Source organism: Adiantum capillus-veneris, chromosome 14 (genome assembly GCF_014529385.1).
Source record: "Adiantum capillus-veneris isolate H3 chromosome 14, ASM1452938v2, whole genome shotgun sequence".
Classification (NCBI taxonomy): domain Eukaryota; kingdom Viridiplantae; phylum Streptophyta; class Polypodiopsida; order Polypodiales; family Pteridaceae; genus Adiantum; species Adiantum capillus-veneris.
The window spans coordinates 78,635,658-78,643,677 of NC_140944.1; the positions used below are offsets into that span (position 1 = coordinate 78,635,658).

At 41.4% G+C, this 8,020-nt stretch overlaps 1 pseudogene across 1 annotated transcript; it reads left to right on the forward strand.

The window, feature by feature from the left end:
- The first annotated feature begins 403 nt into the window (after nucleotides 1–403).
- LOC147442645 (putative cinnamyl alcohol dehydrogenase 2) lies at nucleotides 404–3,296 on the forward strand (annotated as a pseudogene). Its single transcript, XR_015190205.1, has 6 exons — nucleotides 404–605; nucleotides 991–1,104; nucleotides 1,584–1,811; nucleotides 1,980–2,266; nucleotides 2,346–2,499; nucleotides 2,912–3,296. The product of XR_015190205.1 is annotated as a putative cinnamyl alcohol dehydrogenase 2 (transcript).
- The last annotated feature ends 4,724 nt before the right edge of the window (nucleotides 3,297–8,020 follow it).

The following is an 8,020-nucleotide window of genomic DNA, read 5'->3' on the forward strand; positions in this document are numbered from 1 at the left end:
CATCTGATGTGTAGGTGGTCTATAGAATACAACAGAAAGAAGGAGCGTGCAGGACTTGATAGACATCCTTGTAGCATGATAGCTTGAGCTGGACATCTGTGTAGGTGTACGTGTGCTTGATGAAAAGGTGGTTGCCCCAAGAAAAAAAATCATCTTATTTCGGGGAGGTTGAGAGGGAAATGATGGACCGAGCAATGGAGAGTTTTTGAAGAAACCGATGATTATTGCTGATGCAAACAACAAGGCTGCTTCTTCCACGTGTACTTTCTCGTAGAACATTTGAGCAAAGGTGAAGACAAAAGATGGAACTTGGAAGTTGGAATGTCATGACAAAAGACGAAGTTCAAGTGTCACTCCCACTTTCCACATATCTAATTTGGCAACTTACAAGAAGTAATTAGGACCACAGTCGTCTGGCAGCAAAGGTGTTGCATGCGCGGTGGCGACACCTTCGATTATAAGGCTTTACCGCTAGCGCCTCCCCCACAGAGAAGCAAGGATCACCAGCAAGCAAATTACATCGCCATGTCCGGTGTGAAGCAAGTCCACGGCTTTGCCGTTCACGACAGCTCGGGTGTTCTCAAACCCTTCTCCTTCACGCGCAGGTCTCTGTCTTCTTATAATTACCACGTCTAATTCTCTGCTCCCTTCTGATTCAATCTTGGAGATCGTGCTTCTCAGTTACACGATGCCTACCTCTAAAGTCCGTTCTTTCTGTTCCTTCGTTTTTCTTTGATATATTCTTGCTTAATCCCCATTGCTGCTTCTAAAATTTTCAAGATTAGAGGTTCATATTTGCTGCATTGCTCACATCTCCTGTAAACCTTTATTGCAAGGTGCATATCTTACTAGCAAGCTCCCAATTGCTCCTTTCTTCATGACCAGACGCTCCTATCATCTGACTTGCATGCAGTTCTCAGCTCTGTCTTGCATGCTTGTGTGATAAATGCTCTGCATTTGATGAGAGGAGTTGGCTGTCTTTCTGATCAGGGAAACGGGGCCTAAAGATGTGGTCTTCAAGGTCATGCATTGCGGAATCTGCCATTCAGACCTGCATCATGTTCACAATGAGTGGCAAAGCTCCAATTACCCCATGGTTCCTGGGTAAGTCCATCCTTTTCTCATTTCACTCTTTGTTCCTGCATACACGTTCTTCTTTGTGCATATTATTTAACTTACAAGTCGATCAGGTAAAAGATAGAAAAGAAAATATTTCCGTCTTTCTATAGAGAAGCTTTCTTTTATATGGCCCGTTTGCGTCATTATTTGATCGCATGCATCGTTTTGGATGCTGGTTAAGAAGACATTTCATTGTGTGATTACTTGTGTAGCACAATAAAACTTGTTGTGATGTCCTGTCGAGCAAATAACTACCTATCTGAAACGAAATGGATTAAGAGCTTTTCTTTGCGAAATGACTTGTAAGGATGATAAATGTCAAGTACTATTAACAATTCAAATTTGTTTTTCTACTTACAAAGTGAGGCTCATAGATTTCATGTGGCTTGCACTGCCCTTGTCTTTTGCTGGTGACTCTAAATTCTCATTACAAAGAAGCATGACATGTTTTTTGATCTGAGCAGGCATGAGATAGTTGGCATTGTGATGGAGGTGGGTTCAGAAGTTGCCAAGCTCAAGGTCGGCAATCATGTGGGCGTAGGGTGTATGGTGATGTCTTGTGGCGAGTGCGATTCCTGTAAGAAGAAACTCGAGCAGTTTTGTCCAAAGGTTATATGGACTTATAACAGCATTGACTTGGATGGGACTCCTACTCAGGGTGGCTATTCGACTCTTATGATAGCGAATGAGAAGTAAGATTGTAGTGAATTACAACTTCTTTGAAGACAATGTCTGACTTTATGTTCCTCCATTTGTGTCATCTTGTGTTGAAGAATTATAGGCAGTCAGACATATTGAATTTTGGTTTTTTTGAATGCATTGGGGAGACTATAGGAGCAGTCTGACATATTGAATCTCAGTTTTGTTTTGCAAATACCGGACTCTTTGCCTCTGGATGGAGCCGCACCTTTGCTTTGTGCGGGAATCACAGTATATAGCCCTATGTCCTACTATGGAATGAATGAGAAAGGGAAACATCTTGGGGTGATTGGATTGGGCGGGCTTGGCCATATGGCTGTGAAGTTTGGTAAAGCTTTTGACCTCAAAAGTAACAGTAATCAGCACTTCTCCAAACAAAAGAGAGGAAGCACTGCAGAATTTGGGTGCGGATAACTTTCTCGTCAGTAGTGATGCGGACGCTCTGAAGGTTTTCTTTGACATAATCATACTCTCTCCTCTTATTCTTCTTCTCAATGATGTTTTAATGTGGTCTATTGTGTTAACAGAAAGCCTCTCAAAGCATAGATTACATTGTGGATACCGTTTCTGCCCCTCATGATCTGGAACAATATCTGGAGCTTCTTGCTGTGAACGGGAAGCTTGCCCTTCTTGGAATTCCTCCTAAACCATATGAAATCATGCCCAAAAGATTGATCTTTGGTGGGTTTTGTGTACCAAGTTTGATATCGTATTTTGTAAAGTTGAAACGTTTGAATGAAATAATGAACTTCTATCGTGATGCATGCCGAAATGAGAGCAATTTTACAAATGCAGTCGCCTGTAATTTGAATGAATTAAGAAACAGCTATTTAGATGCAAGCTGAAATGAGAAAGGTAGCATTTGCATCATTGCAGTTGGTTATCAAGTTGAATCTTATCAATGAACTTATGAACTGCTATAAGTAATCAGAGATGTCGCATTTGCTATATTTGTTACTGCTTATCGTATGTATAAATTGATGAACTATTATTGGGATGCATGAGAGAGAACATTTGTACCATTGCAATTGCTAATTAATTAAGTTGACTCATTTGAATAAATCAATGAATTTGCTTGTCTTGTTATTGGCAGGACGACGCATGGTGGGTGGAAGCCTCATTGGTAGCATACAAGAGACACAAGAGATGCTGAACTTTTGCGGCGATAAAAACATCACCTGTACCATAGAGAAGATATCTGTGGATTACTTAAATACAGCAATGGACAGACTCAGCAAAGCTGATGTAAAGTATAGATTTGTGATTGACCTAGAAACCATTCAGAAAGCTTGATGTGTGTTTTTTTATGGGCTAGATATATCTGCGTGAGCTAGGATATCTATCCACAAAGTTGCTGAGCTACCAATCTAGCACTTGAAACCATAATTGCCTCATCTCCAAAGCTTAAAAAACCAATTGAAAATTAAGGCCTTTTCTATTGGATGACCAAAAATATATCAGCTACCAGGTTGCCTTTGGCTCTCTCTCTCTCTCTCTCTCTCTCTCTCTCTCTCTCTCTCTCTGCTTCGACACATGATACATCCTAGTTTGTGCTTCAAGGTCGAAGAGCCATCTCTCAAATTTTGGTAATCACACCTTGCTTATTGACAAAGACGCATGTTCATAATATGGTTGGAAAGTGTGGAATAACACCACCCTCATTTTAGAGTAGCAACCCAGCTTGGCATAGATTTTTAACAGCAAATGCAAGCTTAGCTGATAGACATGAATGGCTTTAGTACCTACTAACATAGTATGTTAAATGGCTACCACCCAATAACTATGTACATGCTGTTGGTTTTTTCCTACTTATTAGTTATCTTAAACAAAGTGCATTCCTCGATGAAGCGATGTCACAAACACTAATTAGTAGCATGGGCCCTTTAATGAAGACCCTATCATAGAATCGACATGCAAGAGGTTGCACTTGAATCTTGAGGTGAATGAAAAGCTCAAAACAGTTGAGTGTTTGCCCTTCTAAGGGCGCATCCGCACGGGTAGGGTTTAACCCCCGCCTACTGGCGCAACCCAACTATGCCACTCTTGCTCAACTCTGCCGATTTCGGCAGAGTTGGAAATGGCATTCTCTACCCCCGCCTACTGTCCCACGCGAACGGCCTACGTACAAAATGAGTGGCACATTTAATGGGTAAACGTTAAATTTGTTGATGCACGACAGGGGTAGCATCCCCGCTCGTGCGAAACTGCTCTAATTAGGCCCCTGTCACAATGGGGCGCCCACCCCCTTCACTTTTGCAGGTGGCCGCCACCATTTTGTGTCACACAAGGGACTTAAACCAAAGCATGCGCGTCAGAGTCAGCGAACAGTGCGTAGCCAAGTGGATGAACCTCCGCATTGCGGGCTGATCGCGTGGGGTCAACTCCTATCATGGCTCTTCGCGCGCTCACTTTTGAAGCTTGGCCGCTGTTATCGAAAGTTGGTCGAGCAAGCTAGGCCGCCCCTCTGACAAGCTCACGAAGCCAACTTTCACTTTTTCCTCGCGGAATCCGAGCACGCCATCTCAGCATGGCCGCAAATTGCCTGTCCCAATGTGATAGGGGACTAATTAAGCCCATTCGGCCCTATCCAAGGAATGTAAGCTAACCAACTATATTATGCACGTCTTGAGTTCCATGGGAATTTAAAAGGTTATTTTAGAAAGTAGATCCTTCCCCCCCTTCCTTGTTTTGAGGTTTGAGTCCCCCCCCCCCTCCCCTCCTCCGCGGCGAATAGAAAACAAAAAACAAAACCCATATCCCATTGAGAAGGTCCACTACACGGGAGACTCAGGGTACTCACGAAGGGTTATCATATGGTTGCGTGGATGTACAATAGGGGATGTTTAAAAGTCAAGAAAGACAAATTTTATGTATAAAAAGTGCCCCAAGGGCAAACTCATTTAGAGGGGTAAATAATTAGAGAATTTTGGTGCACGTAGATGATGTCTCCATACTACTATCTCTACTGCTACATCCCCCCCCCCCCCCCCCTTTTTTTTTTTTGGTTTTTGGGGGGGGGGGGGGGGGGGGGGGGTGTTTGCGTTTTGTATTGAATGCTTTTGGAAGGACTTCAATCTCTTGAGAGTCCATGCTTACTTGTTGAGATATTAAGCTCAACACCCATATGCTTGGATGACGTACTGTCAATATTTATCATTGGTATGAGATAGCAAACCCAAGGATCATCACCAATGGTGGGACAACATGAATTCACTCACTTTGTCTAGTTACCAACGATGATGGCTCTTTATCTTGCCATCTCATTCACTAGAAATTTTACATCTAAATATAGTTGTATATGATAATACATTTTTCATATATGTTTTATAGACCTTAATATCATTTTGATTAGTGACAAAGAAGAAGCACCATTTAACTTTTGTCTCCATTCTGTGCTCTCTAAAGTTCTCTGTTTCTTTATATCTAGTTGTGGCCAATGAGCTATGAATGGCAAGTACGATCAGCGAAAGAAGTGATTCAGGGTGACGGTTTCTCTATTCTACTCCCCTGTGTGATGGTATTTCAAGCTAAGTTGCATGATGCATTATTTGCAAAATGCTTCAAACATGAATAATTATCCTATAATACGTAAATTATATTATTTGAACGTATTATAAGGTGACACGTCATTATTTTTTGATGTATGGTACATATTCTTACATGCCGATTGTAGAAAGAAAGTATATAAAGAAATTCTAGACTTTTGTCAGTTAAGCATCACTAGTCTTCTTTAATCAGTAAGCTGGTTAACCCAAGCATTGAAAGGTATAGAGCTTAACTCAAAAAAATTATTACGTTGATTTTTTTTATAAAATCATATTATTAAGTTGTTTAAATATAGTTTGATTATAGGAAACACTAGTTTTTCCTTTGGGATTATACTATATTGAAAGAAGATGAGCTCTAAATTTTTTTATGGCTTCATCTCTTTTTAATGCATAAAAATACTTTATGCCATTGGATAGCCAATAACCTTGGTATCTTTAGTGTATATGTGCATTAGCACATCAAGTGTTAGGCCTTAAGCTTATTTACTTCATGAGCCAAAGTTTCTTTTTTTCAAATAAGATCCTCAATCAATATTGTCTCAATTGTGGCCATATATCTCCGCCATGCAAAAACAACGTTTTTTTAATTATCACATAGAGAGATTTTCACGCTCTGCACATTGCACTGCTATATGTAATAAATTGCTCTACTGCTATAAACCAATCGCAAGCAAGAGGCAGAAGCAAAACTAACTAGTCACTTTCTTCGAAACTCTCTAGGTTTGTCTCTGGCCACTCTATTGTTTCTTACAGATGTGCCTCTACATGTTATTGGTATTGTTGCATGAGCACGTCGAGCACCAACGCTCCAATCGCTTCCATGGTTAGGATTTTCTTGTTAGAGGCAAGTGAGAGGTGACATGGCGAGCTGTAGGTGCATGCTGACTGAGGATTGAGAGAGAGAGAGAGAGAGAGAGACTGTGCAAAGCGGCCGCCATCGTGAGGACATGTAGTACGAGCGGCTATGGCTCCTCCAAAGGGGAGGGTGTGGATGGCGCTGACAGGTCAACAATGCATAGGCCAGGGTGGTAGGTCGGGCAACTTGAGGGACAGTGGCGGAATGTGCAAGTGACAACGCTGACGGCAAGAATCTTAACGAACAGTACTAGATAGCCCTATTGTGGTGTTATTGTAGCCAGAGCAATGTATAACACTCCTCGACTATCTTCGAGGCTATGCAAAAGTTGAAGGTTCAGGGTTTGCATCGGGGTAGTGGCAGTTGTACGGCGCTCCGCGGCTATCTTTAAAGTGGTGCAAAAGCAGGCGGTTCAGTGTTTGCATATTAGCAGTAAGCATTTGTTATTTTTTATAAATAATTGTCCAAAAAATTATAGATATCTTATCATCAATTACATTAATCACTCCCACTTGATTAACATAATTTAGCATGTTCACAAAATTAGAGAGAGAAAGATGGAGAGAGAGAGAGATGAAAGAGAGATGAATGGATGACATGACAAAAAAATTTCATAACTTAAAGTATACAAAATGTTTACCAATCATTTTCCAAAAGATCTCTACAAGAAGCGTCATCCAATTCTAAGCACATGGCTCCTAAATCAATAAAGAGAGAAATAGAATTGTCGTTTGTGGATGTGCTGGCTTCATCATTTTTGAATTCGTCATCCTCTATCTCATCATCATCATAATCATGTCAACCATCCTCGCTAAGTCTTGTTGCCGTGGGACTTTAATCATCAACCTCTCTCCTCTGTCTCCTCTTCATCCAAAGTAGTAGGTGGGAGAGGGTCAAGATTGTTAAGTATGGAGCCCGATTTACCCTTGTAATTTTCTGTGGTAAAAGCGCACATTTGTAAGGCCCCCATTATGAGGAGAAGCCATCGTGCGTGAAGGAAAATTACTTACCAGAAACCAAAATTTTCACGGACAAGAATCAGGGGCAACTTTAAAGGCCTCGGGGGTGGAGGCTCCCGAGACTTTTTTTTTTAATTTTATCGGAATATTATTTTTCGCCGGAATATTATGGCCAGACGGCGGCCGAAAAGTGGTCGGGTGAGTGGCTGCTTTCCCGTGGACGTAGCCCACATTGGGTGAAGCACGTATATCGTGTGTACTCTCTCTCTCTCTACTCTATAATCTCGTGTATATAAATCTATCTCTCTCCATTAAGTAATCTACTCAATTATCTATTTAGCTACGTCTTATTTCCTAACAACTGGTATCAGAGCAAGGTTTGCTCGTAGCTAAATTATCTCAAGGAAAGGATTCCTTGAATTGAGTGGGAGTTATGGCGGAGGAAGGGAAGCTCAAGATTGAGAAGTTCAACGGCAAAAACTACCAACATTGGAAGATGCAGATTGAAAACTATCTCTACCAGAAGGACCTCTATTTGCCACTAGGCGGTCTTGCGAAGAAGCCCGCAACAATGGCAGATGAAGCATGGATTGTCCTTGATCGAAAGGCACTGGGAACAATCCGGTTAAGCTTGGCGTCAATGGTGGCCTTCAATGTTTTGGAGATGAAGACCACGGAGGACTTGATGAAGTCACTTGACGACTTCTACGAGAAACCATCGGCATCCAATAAGGTATTTCTTATGAAGCGCTTGTTCAATCTAAAGATGGCAGAGAATGGTTCAGTTGCAGAACACCTAAATGAATTTAACACAAACATAAGTCAACTTTGATCAGTGA